This window comes from Myotis nattereri (genome assembly GCF_964212035.1).
Source record: "Myotis nattereri genome assembly, chromosome: 1".
Classification (NCBI taxonomy): Eukaryota; Metazoa; Chordata; class Mammalia; order Chiroptera; family Vespertilionidae; genus Myotis; species Myotis nattereri.
Window position 1 is genome coordinate 10,004,401 of NC_138075.1, and position 18,876 is coordinate 10,023,276.

The window sequence follows — 18,876 nt, forward strand, 5'->3', positions numbered from 1 at the left end:
ATGTGATGACAGGCTGCTCTGCGGCCCCTTAGCAGGTTTAACATGTCTTGGAAAGACCGTAGGGACTCCCAAATCACAGCTCAACCCACATCCTAAACACCAGTAGATACCCTTTTTGCAACAGTCACTCACATACATCCATTATTAGAGAAAAGCAACAGAGCAGTCAAGCCTTCTCCTACACACACACACACACACACACACACACACACACTAGAGGCCCGGTGCACAAAAATTTGTGCACTCCGTGGGGGGAGGGGGGAGTGGGGGGAAGTCCCTCAGCCCGGCCTGTGCCCTCTCGCAGTCTGGGACCCCTCAGGAGATAACGACCTGCTGGCTTAGCCACGCTCCCTGGGGGATCGGGCCCAAGCTGGCAGTCAGACATCCCTCTGGCAGCCCGGCAGCCCTCAGGGGATGTCCACTTACCAGCGGGGAGCAGGCCTAAGCTGCAGTTGGACATCCTTAGTGCTGCTGAGGAGGTGGGAGAGGCTCCCGCCACCACCGCTCTCCTGGCAGCCATCAGCCTGGCTTGTGGCTGAGCAGAGCTTCCCCTGTGGGAGCGCACTGACCACCAGGGGACAGCTCTTGCATTGAGCATCTGCCCCCTGGTGGTCAGTGTGTGTCATAGTGACCAGTCATTCACTGTCGTTCTGCTGTTAGCGTCAATTTGCATATTACCCTTTTATTATATAGGATAGAGGCTTGGTGCACGGGTGGAGGCCGGCTGGTTTGCCATGAAGGGTGTCCTGGATCAGGGTGGGGGTCCTGCTGGGGTGCCTGGCCAGTCTGGGTGAGGGGCTGAAAGCCGTTTTCAGGCTGGCCAAGCCCCCGGCGACGGAAGCTCCCAGCCTCTCCTTTTTTTCTTTCTTTTTTTTCTGGGTTTTATTTACCTTCTATAATTGAAACTTTGTAACCTTGAGTGGAGCTCAGAGCCAGCCAGGGAGGGCAGGAAGCTTGGCTTCCTCCATCGCCAGGGGCAACTCAAGCCTCCTGCTCGCTCCGGCTCCTTGGCCATGGCCGGCTGAAAGCAGGTATCTGGGGATTATTTATCTTCTATAATTGAAACTGTGTTGCCTTGAGTGGAGCTCAAGCTGGCCAGGGAGGGCGGGAAGCCTGGCTTCCTCTATCACTGGGGTAACCAAGCCTCCTGCTTGCACCAGCTCCGTGGCTGCCGGCTGCCATCTTGGTTGGGTTAATTTGCATATAGTCGGTCTGATTGGCTGGTGGGCATGGCTTAAGCCATAGTGAAGGTATGGTCAATTTGCATGTTTGTCTTTTATTAGTGTAGATATATTAGAGGCCTGGGGTCCAAATTTGTGCACCAGTGGGGTCCCTCGACCTGGCCTGTGGGATTGGGCCGAAACCGGCTCTCCGATATCTCCTGAGGGGTCCTGCATTTCAAGAGGGCATAGGCCAGACTGAGGAACCCCACTGGTGCATGATCAGGGCAGTTGAGAGATGTGTGAGGTTGGCCAACCGGGGACGGACAGCGGGAGGGCTCCAGGATGTGTCCCGCCCATCTCGCTCAGTCCCTATCGGCCAGACCCCAGCAGCAAGCTCACCTACCAATTGGAGCGTCTTCCCGCTGGCGGTCAGTGCACGTCATTGTGAGCAGTTGAGCGGCTTTAGCATATCATTAGCATATTGCTTTGACTGGCTGAATGGATGACTGGACACTTAGCATATTAGGTTTTTATTCTATAGGACATAAATATATTTTTACTAGAGGCCCAGTGCATGGATTCATGCACCGGTGGGATCCCTAGGCCTGGTCTGTGGGGATCGTGTTGAAACCAGCTCTCTGACATCCCCTGAGGGGTCACAGATTGCAAGAGGGTGGTTCTCATGTGACACACCCCAGAACTGGGCTTCCTCCTCTCGGGTTTTGGGTGCATCACCTGAGAACTGCAACTGCCAAGTGATAGCAGCTCAGCAGCTCCTGTGTTGAGCATCTGCCCTCTGGGGGTCAGTGCGTGTCATAGCTACTGGCCAGTCAGCTGGTCGTTTGGCTTTTATATATATATATAGACTGATCTCAGAGAGGAAGGAAGAGGGAAAGATAGAAACAACAATGATGAGAGAGAATCACTGATCAGCTGCCTCCCACAGGCCACCCCTGGGCGTGGAGCCCACAACCGGGGCACTGGCCCCGGCCGGGAAGGCCCTGTCTGTTTTGAGGACCTTAAGTGTTGCCAACTCAAGCCGCTGAGCTTAGCAAGCAACCCTTCACCAACAGCAGGTCACTGCGTGGGCAGCAGCCCCAACCCTGTAGCAGAAAGTCAGAGAAGGGCACAACATAAACCTAAAAGTGCCCCAATCCGTTGTACACGTGGTGGGAGAGTGTCTGACATGTACAGCCTTGTCTATAGGATGAGTGCACCTGCTGACAGGTATGGACTTCGCTGAGCTGTTTCCTTAACAAGGAAGGGGTGGGGCTAAGAGTCTATTCCGGGTTAGAGGGCTGAGTCCAGGCCTCTCAATTCCACAGTCACTTCACTGATCTGGGTCCGGGAAATAAATGGCTATGGGTGAGCTTTTGTTCAACACACAGTTCCTATCTGAACAGTTTACACACGTCCTCTTGGAAAACCAACAGCTCTCGGCAGCTCTCGGCAGTTTCCTGGAAATGAGGGCTAAGGCACAACAAACAATACTATGGGCCTCTGGGGGTCAGGCACATGCTGGGTGTGGGACGCCATGGCTGGGCCCTCGAGGCCCCCTCATGGGAGGAGTCCGCTGGACTTACTCCTGTCCCAGGGCCCAGCACACATGGGGGAGCCGTTCAGCTCTTTCCCCTCATCTCCGCTCCCGCCCAGGAGCCTCCCAGAACCACTCGGTGTCTTAGGGGGCTGAGTCTCCCCCAGGTGCCTTCAGTCTGGGGACACACATAATGGGATGCGACCGTTTCTCTTGGCGGGCAGTTTCCCAAGGCTGGCCCCACTCATGCGTTCTAACGACTGGGAGTGGGCGGTAGCTGCTGCTTTTCCATCTCGTGTTCATTTTCCCCACAGGGCCCAGAACCCGAGATTCTTGGTAGGAGGGAAGCCATGGACCTCCCATCAGTGGACACAGATCTGATCAAAGCCTGGCAGCGGGCAGGGTTCGCTCAGACTCTGGAGTCACCTGGGCACCGTCTCTCTGCCCATCCCCAGCCCTGCACTAGGTGCCCTCTGTCCTTGCACATTCACTCTTCACAACAGCCCCAAGGGGGAGGCAGGCACAGTCCCTTCCTACACATGAAAAGGCTCTGCACTCACCGACTCCGCGCTCACTGACTCTACGTTCACCAACTGTAAGTTCACCGACTCTAAGTTCACCGACTCTACGTCCACCGACTCTTCACACACCGACTCCGCACCCACCGACTCCACACACAACCGACTCCACACCCACCGACTCCACGCCCACCCACTCCACACCAAACATTCCACTGTTTCCATGCCACCCATCCCAAATAGCTCCATGGCCTGCATTCTAAATGGCTCTGCCAGCAGCTTATGCCCCATGCTAACTGCTTTGGAACACACAAATATTAGGACACTCTCCCTATGACACTTAACATCTATCTGGGCATATAAAACATAAAGGTATAACTATATATATCCTATATCAATTCAAATTAACTGCTTAATTCTAATTTGGTAACAACACATTCATTTTATTTTGTGGAGTCTTACCTAGAGAGCTCACCTCCGAAATTCTTCTCCCCATTGACTGTGAATAGTTCATACATTAGAACACCTGAACTCCACCAGTCAACTGCCTAAAACACAATTTGACAGACCATTCACTAATGTGTAGTTTACAAGAAAAATGAAGAAAGTAAAGTTGTATATTTGGAAAATACTTTATTTACTTACTTTTAAAAATATATCTTTATTGAGTTCAGAGGGGAAAGGAGATGGAGGGAGAGACAGAAGCACCAATGATGAGAGAATCATCAATCGGCTGCCTCCTCCAGGCCCCATAATGGGAATCGAGCCCCCAACCCACACATGTGCCCTGACAGGGTATGGAACCATGACCTTCTACTTCATAGTTTGACGCTCAATCACTGAGCTACACCGGCCGGACTGGAAAAGATTTTATCAAAAAGATATTGTACATAACTTTCTGTGCAAGGAGTATTAAATTAGCACAATCAAGAAAGACATTTAGAGAACAAATATGCAGGTGTCCTCAAAACAGAATTTAAACCTTTAGGCTGTCAATCAATGCACTAAGAGTGTTTTAATTATTTTCTAAACTGGTAATGGTTTTACTTGGGTTAAATAAAAAACTCATTCTTAATTTAAAAGAAATTTTAAAAATTTTAAGTAAATGCAATATGTGGACTGAGGTTTGAAGAAAAAAAGTACTGATTGGCATTTTTATTACTTATCCAGTTCCAATAACTGTTATAAAATTACTTAAAGTGAAACCAGACAACCAATGGGCCCAGGCTGCTGGTTACTACTTGAACCAATGTAGCAGAAACATGGGTTGACTCATATATGGCGTTTATTCCATTAATGTGGGCAGAATGGGAGCGCAGCAGGTCATCCACAAACATCTGCTCTACTCTCCCCATAAGCCAGCTGCTTCTCTTGGGTAGAAAGACACAGATTCCATGGGAAAGTAGAAATCCCACGCATGGAAAGTAGGCAAGGTACAGTGCTTACAGGTCACATGCAATTCGGGCTGGGGGTTGCATGACTCAGGGACCAGCTTACAGGCAACAAGGATGTTAACCTAGGCCGTTGGGAGCTGCATTTCCATGTTAGCTCCAATGCCTCAGGGTGTACAACTCTCAAACAGATTAGAACGTGCTTTCTCTAATCAAAACAGAGCAATCATGGTTAATAGAGCACCATTATTAGTAATATTTCTTATAATTATAGCTAGTCCCTAATATTCTATTCCTGCCCCTAACAAAAGAAAAAGGGGGAAAAATCCCACCTAAAGGTGTTATTATTTCATAACTACCTCAATCAATTTCTCTTTTAGAACCTATCTCATAAAATAGTCTTCATTTGTGGGAAGCATAATGAGATTTAAAATGATGTCAAACAAAATGTAATCTAAACTGGAAACAAATTTGTAGATGTAGTGACCGGAACGGAGAACACAGCACATAACATATAAATTTAAAGAATCTTCTCCTGGCAGGTTTGGTGCAGTTGATAGAGTGTTGACCAGCAGACTCAGTTCCAGTCAAGGGCATGTACTTTGGTTGCAGACTCCTCCCTGGTCCTGGACCTGCTGGAGGCAACCAATCGATGTGTTTCTCTGACATCAATGTTTCTCTCTGTCTTTCCCTCTCTCTTCCACTCTCTCTAAAAATCAATGGAAAAATATCCTCCAATAGAATTTTTTTTAAAAAAGAATCTTGATATATTGAAAATTACTTCTCTTGTCATCATTATGCAAAGCAAGATTCCAATAATGGTTGAATTTATGAGCTTATGCTGATGAGATATCAAGTGTATGCTAAAGTTTTAAACTCTCTGCTCCCAATTTTTAGGGCCAGCATTTCAGAGAAATGATGCAAAATTTATGAACCCAGAGCTCTTTTAAGGAAAATACATAACAATGACACAGAAAACAGGATGAGGCTGGCTGAAACTACAAAAGAGTGAGTGCCCGCCTGGCACAGAGATGAGCATGTTGCATACATTATATCTCATTTAACCCACTCAAAGTCATCAAGGTGTTCCATCAAGACCCATTGACTTAGCTGTATTTTGGACCTTGGATATGCAGAAATCTAGGAGTAATACAAGGTTTTCTTTTCTAAAAATTGGTTCCATGACCAGGCTGGGGTGGCTCAGTTGGTTTGGTCATCATTGTGTACATGGAAAGGCTGTGGGTTCAATTCCCAGTCAGGGCACATACCTGGGTTGGGCGTTCAGCCCCCAGTGGAGGTGTATATGAGAGGCAACCAACTGATGCTTTTCTCTAACATCAACGATTCTCTCTCTCTCTCTAATCAGTAAGCATATCCCTGGGATAGATTTAAAGAAATAATGGGTTCCATTAGATATTAGAAGGTAATTTTCAAATTTTAACTTCTACATTCTTACCAAATTTCCCAATAGATTCAAAGAATACCTTGAAGAGAACTAAACCAGCAATACATTTTTTTTATTTATACAAGCATTTTTTTTTTAAATATATTTTATTGGTTTTTTACAGAGAGGAAGGGAGAGAGATAGAGAGTTAGAAACATCGATGAGAGAGAAACATCGATCAGCTGCCTCCTGCACATCTCCCACTGGGGATGCGCCCGCAAACCCAGGTACATGCCCTTGACCGGAATCGAACCTAGGACCTTTCAGTCCGCAGGCCGACGCTCCATCCACTGAGCCAAAACGGTTTCGGCTATACAAACATTTTTACTGGCACCTGAACCTAGCTGGCCTGGCTCAGTAGTTGAGCATCAACCTATGAGCCAGGTGGTCATGGTTTGATTCCAGGTCAGGGCACATGCCCCAGTTGTGGGCTTAATCCCCAGTGGGGAGTATGCAGGAGGCAGCCAATCAATGATTCTCTTATTGATGTTTCTCTCTCTCTCCCCCCTTCTCCCTTCCTCTCTGAAACCAATAAAAATATATATTAAAGCCCTACCCGGTTTGGCTCAGTGGATAGAGCGTCATCCTGTAGACCAATGGTTCTCAACCTTCTGGCCCTTGAAATACAGTTCCTCATGCTGTGACCCAACCATACAATTATTTTCACAACTGTAATGTTGCTACTGTTATGAATCGTAATGTAAATATCTGATATGCAGGATGGTCTTAGGCGACCCCTGTAAAAAGGTCTTTTGACCGCCCAAGGGGTCGAGACCCTCAGGTTGAGAACCGCTGCTGTAGACTGAAGGGTTCTGTGTTCGATTCCGGTCAAGGGCACATACCTCGGTGGCAGGCTCCAGGGCGAGTGCAGTGTGTTTCACTCACATCGATATTTCTCTCTATCTTTCCCTCTCTCTTCCACTCTCTCTAAAATTCAATGGAAAATACCCTCGAATGAGGATTTTAAAAAAATGATGTTGAAAAACAAACAGATAATTAAATTTATATATTATAATTTATAAATTTATATATAATAATTAAATTTATATATATATAAATGAAATGATTCTCTTAAAAAATAAAAAGGAAGTTACAGAGTCCTCGCCCTGACTGGAGAGGCAGTGGGTCTCAGCTGTGGCCCCACGTAAAAACCTGTGGAGGTTAAAGAGACAAGTCCCCTCTCCTCCTAGGCTAACGCCTCTGGTCCTGGTGGGCCCTCTTCCAAAGTGATCAAAGAGTTCTCTGATGATTCTGCTGCACAGCCGAGTCCAGCACCACAGGCTAAGTGTGGGGGATGCCTAACTCACAGGGACTCCCCTGCACACGGGCCACTCACAGGGTCTCACCACAGAAACGCAGTCGCCATTCGATCCCTCGGAACTCTTGCTGACCAGGCTGGGCCCCTGACTCACAGCCCCAACTACCTCCCAGACGTCCACGGTGGGTCCACGTCCCCAGGGAACTCAAAGCACTGGGAGTAAAAGTGACTCCCCAAAGCTCTTTGCAATTTCCTCAGTTTCTCTACAGGTTCAGGGTCAAAGCCCAGAGTCCTCCGCATGTCATCGCTCTTCAGGACCAACATCGTTTCCAGCATAGAGCGAATCCTAAAAATATAAACAAAAGAAAGAGAAAGCCATCATTTCAAATTGTCTATATAACCGACCTTCAACGTGGGAAGAAATAAACCAACTCTGCCCGTGGCCATCACTGCTGGTAAACCTCATGGTCTCAGGCAGACCATCCCCACTCCAGCCTCTGCAGTAATTTAACATAAATCTGGCATCGGACCTCCACCAGGGCCCTGACCACTACCCACAGATCTCTGGTTCCCTCTCGTGCTCCCCACAACCCCCCGCAACTCCTCCCACTGATCCCTCCACATGTGCACCTCCCTCCTGACCCTGTGCTCTGAGTCACCCTCCTCTCCACGACAGTTGCCATTCCTTCCCCCCACTCCTGGCCTTTTCATTTCTTTAACTTTTAATCTAAAATAATGTCATACTGAGAGAAAAGTTGCAAGAATAGTACAGAGACTTCCCACATACCCCTTTCTGAGATTCCTCCAAATGTTGACTTTTAAATGATATAATTCATGAACCACCAAACACCCATTCAAAGTGTACACTGAGTATATTTAAGGTTGTGCATCCATCGCCACAATTTTAGAACGTTTTCATAGCTCACCAAAAAGAAGCTCCAAGCACATATTAAAAGCCATGCCCTGATTCCCACAACCCGCCAGCCCTAGGCAACCAGGAGAGTACTTCCAGTCTCTGCTGACTTCTGTTTTTATTTTTTTTTTAATTTATTTATTTTTAAAAAACATATTTTTATTGCCCTAGTTGGTTTGGCTCGGTGGACAGAGTGTCAGCCTGTGGACTGAAAGGTCCTGGGTCCAATTCCAGTCAAGGGGGTACCTAGGCTGCAGGCTCCTACCTGGCCCAGGCCCTGGTCGGGGCATGTGCAACAGGCAACCCATCAATGTGTGTCTCTCACACTGATGTTTCTCTCTGTCTTTCCCTTTCTCTTCCACTCTGTCTAAAAAGTCAATAGAAAAATATACTTGGGTGAGGATTAAAACAAAACAAACTATATATATATATATATATATATATATATATATATACACACACACACACACACACACACACACACACACACACACACACACACATTATTGATTTCAAAGAGGAAAGAGGAAGGGGAGAAACATCAATGATGGGAGAGAATAATTGCTCACTGTCTCTTGCACGCCCCACACTGGGGATGGAGCCTGCAACCGGGCATGTACCCTGACCGGGAATCAAACCACAACCTCCTGGTTCATAGATCCAGGCTCAACCACTGAGCCATGTTGGCCAGGCCGACTTCTGTGTTTTAAACCGGACCTCTGGGCATTCAATACAAGGAAGCTTCTCTGGACCACTGTGGCCTGTCTCCAGTGACCTTCCTCCCGCTCTTCCTCTCAAATGTCTGAATGTCCGTGTTTCTAACCCTGAGGCTTCCCACCTCAGGGCCTCAGGACCTCCTCAGGGGCTCAGATCATAACTCCTCCCAGTGAATATCACGGGATTCAGAAAAGAGCCCAGCTTCCCTTTGAGCCTGGGTCTCCTGCATGTCCTCCTGTCCCCTGAAGGCCCAAGCTGAGGACATGGGCTGACCCTGGCCTCCCGTCCCACCCATACCCCACCTGGTCAGTCCTCACTCCCACACCCACACCCACTGCAACTGAGCTAATCCTCCCACCGCCATCTCCGAACCCTGAAGGGGGGTATACCTGCCTGACTACCTCCATCTTCTACATTGTAGCGAAAGGGACCCTTAGCAAGAAGACTTCCCGTGCCACTTTCCCACTCAGAACCCTTCAGGTGCCTCCAGGATAAAAGCCCAAGTCCTTGCAACGGCCCCTGCCCTGCTCCCCTGTGGGTCCCACATGAACCCTTTTCCTGTTACTCACACATCCCTAGGGGCTCCCCCGCCCTCCCCTATCTCTGATTTGTAGAAAAGGAAACGAGGCCAGAGCCATGCCAAGCCCTGCTTTCTAGAAGGGGAAACTGAGGCTTGGAAGACTCAGGTCACATTGCTGTCCGGGGGCTGAGCAGAAGTCCAGGTACGCTGACACCTGAGCCCCGAACCACAGGGCCTTCCTCAGTGAACATGTTTTGAATAGATGAGTGTTAAATAAATCAGTTCTTGAACTCACAAGATATCCTAATTCTTAGTAATGAAACAAGGCTTGTTCACATCCTATATAATAAAAGCCCAGCGACTGAATGGCAGAATGACCAGAAAAATGACCAGTTGCTATGATGCCCACTGACCACCAGGGGGCAGACGCTCAACGTAGGAGTTGCTGCCTGGTGGTCAGTGTGCTCCCACAGTGGGAGTGCCACTAGGCTGACCAAGATGAGTGGCGCTTCCACACTGGGCAGGTCCCTGCAGGCCATGCCACCCCACCAATACACGAATCCCATGTATCAGGCCTCTAGTCAATACATATAAAAGCCTAACATGCTAACTGTCCCTAACTGTTCGACCAGTCGCTATGACGCGCACTGACCACCAGAGGGCAGAAGCTCTCACTGGTAGGTTAGCTTGCTTCTGGGGTCCAGATGATCCCGACTGGGCCAGACAGGCCCGACATGCCCTGGAGACCTCCCATGGTCGCTCCATGGCCCTGATCGTGCACCGGTGGGGTCCTTTTCACAATCTGGGACCCCTCGGGGGATGTCAGAGAGCCGAATCCGTGCACCAGGCCTATAGTTTTAAAGATTAAAAAATCAAATCACAGAAGCAGAAGATAACAGATTACTAGCAAATGAAACATAGCATTTACATCACTTATTTCTCTGTGCTGGTCAGCTTCTGCGGATATAGGCACTTAGGAGGCAGACTGAGTGACCAATCGTACCTGGTCTTGTCCTGGAACTTGCCGCCTGCCCCGATGGCTTTGGCCTGGGTCTCTTTGATCATTTCTAGGGACAAAACATCATCTTTTCTCAATGAAAAGCCCAAATTTCTCAGCATTAATAGGATCAGTTCCATATCTTTCTCAGTGAAATTCCCAGTAAGTTTTTCCAAAATGTTGAATACGAGGAGAGACTGAGCCACATGAAAGTCATACAAATGGACAATGACGGTGAACAAGGTTGTCATACTCTTTGGCCTCGCTTCCCTTTTAAAAAAAAAAAAATTAAATCTTTATTGTTCAGATTACAGATGTTCCTCTTTTTTCCCCCCATAGCTTCCCTCCCCCTGGTTCCCCTCCCACCCTCCGTCCTCCCCCCCACCCCCTTGTCCTCATTCATAGATGCATGATTTTTGTCTAGTCTCTTCCCACTTCCCCCCAAGGATAGTCAGTCGACTCCCTTTCTGTGCCTCTGATTCTATTATAATCACCAGTTTATTCTGTTCATCAGATTATTTATTCACTTGATTTTTAGATTCACTTGTTGATAGATGTGTATTTGTTGTTCATAATTTGTATCTTTACCATTTTCTTCTTCTTCCTCTTCTAAAAGGATACCTTCCAGCATTTCATATAATTCTGGTTTGGTGGTGATGAACTCCTTTAGCTTTTCCTTATCTGTGAAGCTCTATATCTGACCTTCAATTCTGAATGGTAGCTTTGCTGGATAAAGTAATCTTGGTTGTATGTTGTTGGCATTCATCACTTTGAATATGTCTTGCCACTCCCTTCTGGCCTGCAAAGTTTCTGTTGAGAAATCAGCTGACAGTCATATGCGTACTCCCTTGTAGGTAACTGACTGTCTTTCTCTTGTTGCTTTTAAGATTCTCTCTTTGTCTTTTGCTCTTGGCATTTTAATGATGATGTGTCTTGGAGTGGTCCTCTTTGGATTCCTTTTGTTTGGGGTTCTCTGCGCTTCCTGGAGTTGTAAGTCTATTTCTTTCACCAGGTAGGGGAAGTTTTCTGTCATTCTTTCTTCAAATAGGTTTGCAATATCTTGCTCTCTCTCTTGTTCTGGCACCCCTATAATTCTGATGTTGGTACGCTTGAAGCTGTCCCAGAGGCTCCTTACACTAGCTTCGTATTTTTGGATTTTTTTTCATTTTGCTTCTCCGGTTTGCTGTTTTTTGCTTCTTCGTACTTCAGATCTTTGACTTGATTCTTGCGAGCCTCTGGTCTGCTGTGGGAACTCTGCATAATATTCTTTACTTCAGTCAATGTATGCTTAATTTCTAGTTGGTCCTTTTTCATAACCTCGAGGGTCTCACTAGTTTTCTTGAGGGTCTCACTACATTTATCGGCGGTCTCACCAGACTTTTTGAGGGTCTTACTAAATTTATCGGCAGTTTGAAGAAGTTCTTGAAAAACTTTAAGAGCGTGGTTTTGAACTCTATATCTAGTAGTTTGATTTCCTCCATTTCTGTCATTTGTGACCTGTTTCTTTGTCTCTGCATTTTGGCTGCTTCCCTGTGTTGATAGAGTGGCTTTCTGTGCTAGGTGTTCTATAGTGCCCAGTGGCTCAGCCTCCCCAATTACCTGAGGTGGACACTTTTGGTGCACCCCTTTGTGGGCTTTGTGCGCAGTCTTGTTGTAGTTAAACCTTGATTGTTGTAGGTAATACTGGGAGGGATTGACCTCCAGGCCAATTGGATGAGAATCAGCTGTGTCTGCAGTGGGAGAACTTCTATGCTGGAGACACCCCTCCAGGGCAAGACTTGCTTCAGTGGGGCTTTGGTGCTCACTGAGTCTGCCCCCTGAGTGTGTCCTTTATGGATCTGAGGAGCTGCAATCTGGATGGTCCCACTCTGACCACCAGGCACACTGGCTCCTGGATCTCTAAGGAGGTGCTAATCTAGCCTCTGCTGGAGGCTACCTAGCAGGAGCCAGCTGTGAAGCAATGCGAGTTGCCTGGGGCCTTGTGCCAGCTGCAGTTTGTTATGTAATTTTCAGATTGCAAAGGGCCAGGCCTTTCATAAGCAAAAGCCTCCCTGCATGGCTTGGGTGGGGTGGGGTCCCAGGGGATCAACAGGGGGGAACAAGCAGCTATAGCTGCCTCAGAGGCCCCGCTTCTCAGTGTCCGGGAAATCGTCGCAAGCACCTCCAAGAGAAAGCTGCCCTCGAGTTCCGACTGATGCCAGACAGTCCAGTTTCTCCCGTATGAGTCCGGGCCCCCAGAGACTCGCCCCGAAATGGAGCTCAGAGCTTGAGACTCCCTCCTGATTGAAAAAAACAACCATGTCCTCAGCGGCCAGCCCTCTCCACTTGTGCCTCTGTACCTCTGTACTTTACTTCCACACCATACCTCCTCTGAGTCTCGGTATGCTTTTCCCTTTCCTTCTAGTTGTAGAATTTCCACTCAGCCAGCCTTCCTGTGGTTCTGGATGATGTCCGTTCCGTCTTTTAGTTGTATTCTTGAAGTGGTTGTGCGAGGCAGCAATCTCCGGTGTTTACCTATGCCGCCATCTTGGTTTTCCTCGCTTCCCTTTTTATAGACGTCATCAAACTTCCTCACCACGACCTCCAGAAAGGGAGCTCCTACCTGCACCAATGAAACACACCAAATGTCATCGCAACACCTGACAATCGTGGCAGCAAGTTACTCTCAGGGATCCTTCTTTTCAACAAGCTGAAGTGTTTATGTTGAAAGAGTCAGTACTTTTAAAATCATCGTGTCAATATACACATGGTAGGATACACACGCCCACAGGGCATACCCTTTAAAATCCAGTCTGAGTGTAGAGTATGATACAGGGCCACGCAAACTGGTGGATACAGCACAGAGCAATCCACCACAGCACTGGGACCTGCCTGTAAGCATACTCTCTCGTCTTCTAGGTTAAGGTGGACTGCCTCGGCCAGCAGCCTTCTGATTCCTTGGAAAAAGACCACCATACATCTCTGTCTGCAACGCTGCACATCTAACAGCACGCATTGTGGAGAAGGAGGCAGCAGCAGGACGAGGTGGGGGCATGGAGCCGTGTGGAAGGTGCAGCTGGGAAGGGAGACCTGCTAATCGCAGTCCTGTGGGACCTGGGAAGGAAGACCCCAAGAGCACTAGCAGGTGTGACCAGCCACTTGGCCACTAGATGTAAAAGATTAAATTCTGAGGAACAGGAGCTACAAGAGCAAACCTGGAGGGGAAAAGCAGGTTATGGGGGACTGCTTCAACTGTGAGTGCAGGTGAGCTCAACCACACAGGTTAGAGTGTGATATACACGCGTCATTGCTGAAGGGCAAACACTAAATGCTAGAAGCCTCCAGAGAAAGGCGCAGTTGGGCAGGAGGGAACTACTTCACAGAGGCCAGCGCTCATAGACAAGGGATATTCTGTGGGTAACAAATAATAAATGTAACCTGTAAACTCCCTCCTGGAGCCCCTTCACGAAAATCAACCTGAAGAGCATCCTATGACCATACATTATGCTCAAATATAACTTAAAAAAGAGACATTAGCTCAGCCGGCATGACTCAGTGGTTGAAAGTTGACCTTCAAACCAGGGACGCGAAGTTTGATTCCTGGTCAGGGCACATGCCCAGGTGGCGGGCTCAATCCCCAATGTGGTGCCTGCAGGAGGCAACCGATCAATGATTCTCTCTCAGCATTGGTGTTTCTTTCTCTCTCCCTCTTCCTTCCTCTCTGAAATCAATAGAAAGATATTTTAAAAATTAGAATTCTGCAGACATAAACATTATTTATATAGAAAACTAGTTGCCCAGTGCATGAAATTCATGTGTGTGTGTGTGTGTGTGTGTGTGTGTGTGTGTGGAGGGGGCAGGTTGTCCCTCAGCCTGTCGTGCACCCTCTCCAATCTGGGACCGCTGGCTCCTAATCACTCACCTGCCTGCCTGCCTTATTGCCCCTAACCACTCTGCCTGATGGCCTGCTCGCCCCCAACTGTCCTCTCCCACCTCCACCCCCTACTGCCCTTCTCATCCCCAACTGCCCCCTCTTGCCAGCCTAATCACCCGCAACTACCCCTCTGCCGGCCTGCACCCCTCGCCAGCGTGATCACCCCTAACCACCTCTGCCTTGGACCCACTGCAATGGCTTTGTCCGGAAGGACAGCTGGAAGATCTTCCAGTCTAATTAGCATATTACCCTTTTATTAGTATAGATAGTATAGATGCCTGGTGCATAGGTGGGGGCTGGCTAGCCTGCCCTGAAGTGGGTCACAGATCAGGGTGGTGGTCCCCTTGGGGGGCAGGGCCAGCCTGGGCGAGGGGCTGAGGGCTGTTTGGGGTCAGTGTGCAGACCAGCCAAGCCTCTGGCTTTGTCCGGAAGGTCTCTTGGTCTAATTAGCATATTACTCTTAGTTTATTAGTATAGATACTCAGGTTGAATGTTTTCAACACACGATGGGAATTACTTAACTACATCAAATACCTGAAATTTTGAATGTATTTGATGTCTTCAATATAAACTATCATCAGTGGAGCATTTAAAACGAGCAATGCCCTTCATGTTGCTGAAGTTGTTAAGCTCGCACACTGGTTCCGATGGGACTTGCACGCAGATCTGCAGGTGTCTGATGGATAAATGACTGGACAGCAGCTCAGGGACGCACCCCAGGGGTGTGACCCACTCTGGGCCCCACGGGGACGCTGCTGAAACCCCAGACCTGGAGCCTCATGGACCCGCGTGCAGAGAGCTCCTCGCTCTGAGCCCGAGGCTCCGTGATGAGGCCCCGCAGCGGGTCCTTCCTGGCTTCCTTCCCGCCCCGGGGAAGGCTGACGGGGGAAGCGGACAATGACCTCCGGTGCCCCGTCCAGCGGACGCCTGACCTGCTGCCGGGGGTCGGGGACATTCTGTCTGAGCTGAACCCTGTGGCTGAGGAGGGTCCCGTCCGACACCGGAGGCCTTGGGCCCGGGAAGTCCTGGGGCAGCGCCCTGAGCGGGGGCCACACAGGGCAGAGGCGGCGGGGGCTCCAGCGCCCTCTGCAGGGCGGGCGGGCGGCCTGGGAGGGGGCGTCTTTCTCAGAAACAAACCCCGAATCGGAAGGGGCGCCCGGAGCCGCTGGTGCAGGCAGAGCGGGGAGGCCGACGCCCGGAGGACCCGGGGCCTGAGCGGGGCGGCCCCCAGCCCGCGCCCCGCGGCCCCCACGTCCCATCTTCCCCGCAGAAGCTGACCGACTCCCCGCAGGAGCACGTCCCCCGCGGGGCTGCCCTCCGAGGCCGCCTGCCGGGCTCCTCCCCGCAGGGTCAGCCGCCCCAGGGCCCCTCCCGCCGCCCCAGGCCCAGGTCCGCCCCGAGGTCCCCAGGGTCCCGTGCTGCCAGCAGCTACTCTGGCCAGACACTCCGGTGCCCCGGGACCTCGCCATCTTCCCCAGGCGCCTCGCTGACTTCCTGCAGGGGCGGGACTTCCGGGCGGCGCGCGGCGCTCCTTGAGGGGCAGGGAGTCCCCTGCTGGCGGGAGGCGGCAGCGCAGGGAACCGCGCAGCTGCCCAGTTTCCCCTCTCCAGCCAAGTTGTAAAGGGGTGGGTGGTGCATGCAGAAGTGCGCCCCCACTTCTTCCTGGAAAGCCTGGTGCAGAGGCCTCTGCACGCTCTGCTCAGAAGGGGCCCTGCTTGTCGCAGGCGTGCATCTTGAGACACGTGCACGGGGGAGAGACCATGCCCACAGGGAAATGTGTCCTGGTGCCTGGTTGTGCATTTACCAGTATTTATGGGAAATTTCTGCCCAGCTTGCTGTTCTGAGACTGGTGTTTCCACTCCACCCCAGGGCTCCGTGTGCCGTGTGATACCTCTTCTGAGGTGTGTTCTGTGTCCCCAAATCCATGCGGATGGGACATTGTGACCGTGGTCTTGTTGGCAATAGGGCCTTTGCAGATGCAATCAAGTTCAGAGGAGGCCTTGGGTCTTGGATGGGTAGGCCCTCGTTGCATCGACAGGTGTCCTTGTGAGAGGGAAATTAGACTCACTCGCAGAGAAGGGCATGTGACTTGCAGCCCCAGAAGGACCAGCCTTGCCCTCACCCTGATTCCGGGAGTGAGTGTCTCACAGGCAGCGTGGAGAGCTCCGGTCCCTGCCCACCCGCCCGGTCACTGTCTCCTGAGCTCCTGGAGAGAAGCCACAGGAGAGGAAGGGACTCCCAGCTGCAGCCCCCAGCCTAGGGGTGAGGAGCAGGAGAAGGGGGTGCCTGGGGCACTGGCCCATCCCTGCCTCCCTGGGCACCTCCCCTCCTGTGCCCTGACAGGTGACCCAGGGCTGATACCTACCCAGAGGCCCTGAGGACCCGTGTTCAGGGCTGTGCAAGGGAGACCCAAGAGCAGGCGTGATAAAGTTCATCTCCGTCTGTCCCCCCTCCTCCAGTGCTGCGTATACTCAGCACCCTCACTGCCCCCACCCAGGTCTCTACAGGGTCTCCCTTCTGTCTTATACCCTGGAGCCCATGCCTGTCTCTCATCCAGTGATTTCTCTGGTGCTAATTGGGAAGAGGGAGTCAGTCTCCCTTTTTGTCAGCACATCTAACAAATGAAGTGAATCCCTTTATTCCCACGGAGTGCTTGGAAGGGCTCTGGCCCATAGTAGCTGCTCAGTGAATGAATGTCAGCGCCCTCCCCGGGCATTCAGGGCAGTTGGTGGACAGGAACTTCTGTTTCTCTGGACCTGGTGAAAGGGCTGGTTGCAAACATAAAAGATTCCATGAAGGACACAGGGGCTGACGGGTGGGCAACAGGGAAAGTGGTAGAACTAGGGTGCTGGTGTGCGCGCATGTGTGCATGAGTGTGCATGAGTGTGTGTGTGTGTGTATTTTGAAGACGTGCCAGTGTTTCACAGGTTATCATCCTAGAAATAGCTTAGGGAAAATGTATAAATGTATTTTTTAATTAACAGATAACGCCAAATTTCCAACCCTCCTCTGTGCCAGATCACACTCAAATTGAGAGTGAGCGCCTGTTCCCCACACCCCTCCTTCATTGACTCCTTTATGGGTTTTCATCCTTGCCCATCTCGCAGGTGAAAGGTCACCATGGAGATGCCCTGTGAGAGGGGATGGAGCGTGGGGGGGCCCCTAGGCTGCAAGGTCATCCCAACCCCCTTCTTCAGCTCCCTTCACCAGCCGGCCACCGAGCCACAACCCAGCTGTCTTCCCTCGCATCCACCCCACTGACCCTGGGGGAGAACATTCGGGCAGACCCTGGGAGCGCCCAGTCTCTTCCTCCATCCATGCTTCTGACCGTGGTCCTGTGCAGCCCCTCCTGTGGGCCCAGTGCATTTGCTGGCAGAGGCCACACTCTCACCCTCGCTGGCTCCTTCTGTTCAGCCCACCCTACCAGGCAGTGCCCCTTGCTGTGCTGGAGGCAGCCTGTGCTGGCTTATGAGAGCCTGTGGTGTTTCCAGGGACTTCACAAGCCAGGTGTTAGACTCAGCCATGGCTATAAATTAACTTATGTGAACTTGGGATTAAATAATGTATGTTAAAAACAAAGGTAATACCCCGGCCGGTGTGCTCAGTGGGTGGGGCATGGATTGTCCTGTGCACTGAAAGGTCACCGGTTCCATTCCCAGTGAGGCAGGAGCCCGGGCTGCGTGTTTGATCCCTGGTGGGGCTGTGTGCGGGTCACCAGTGATCAATGTCTCTCTCCCCTTCTCTCCCCATTCCCCTTTTTAAAATAAGTGAAAACATTTTAAACAAACAAAGCTAATAAATACTCCAAACTTGCCCCTTGTAATTGTTTTCCTGTTACCTATGCTCTCGGGTTATTCATACCTATTGTACCTGCGTGGAGGTGATATTATAGAACAGGCGGCACCGCACATCTAGTCCCACCTTGGTGCGTAGGGACTCCACGTTGGCAGCTTGAAATCAGCTGTAGTGAAAATATTGACACCGAGGAAATTGGCAAATGTTACCAAATCAGGGCTTGATTTGTTTTCTTCAGTGTCTAGACATAAGAGTGATGGGGAAAATGTTAAAAGTCAAGATTAAACTTAAAAGTATGTCTGGGGTGAATATTGTGATATGTACATTGTATCTCTGGTTTTTAAAAAAATGTCTGTAGGCATTACAATACAAATACAGTATAAGAATGTGAGGGCCTTGGGCTGCCATTCAGAGAAGGACTACCTGACTGAGTGAGGTTCTCACAGACACCGTCAGCTCCCTTTACTTGCCAACATAAAAGAAAACATCATCCAACATTCACGTTGGAGCCACACTCATCTGTCAGTCGAGGGCAAGCGTAGGTGGGCTATCAATACACCTGTTGGGCAAAATCAAGGAGAGCTTTCTAAGGGAATCGATGGGCTGTGTGCATACATGTGTATATACATGTGTATGTATGTGTGTTGTGCATACAGATAAACATATTCCCTCCTCTCCCTCTGGTTGGTTGATAAACATTTGGCTGGATGCTT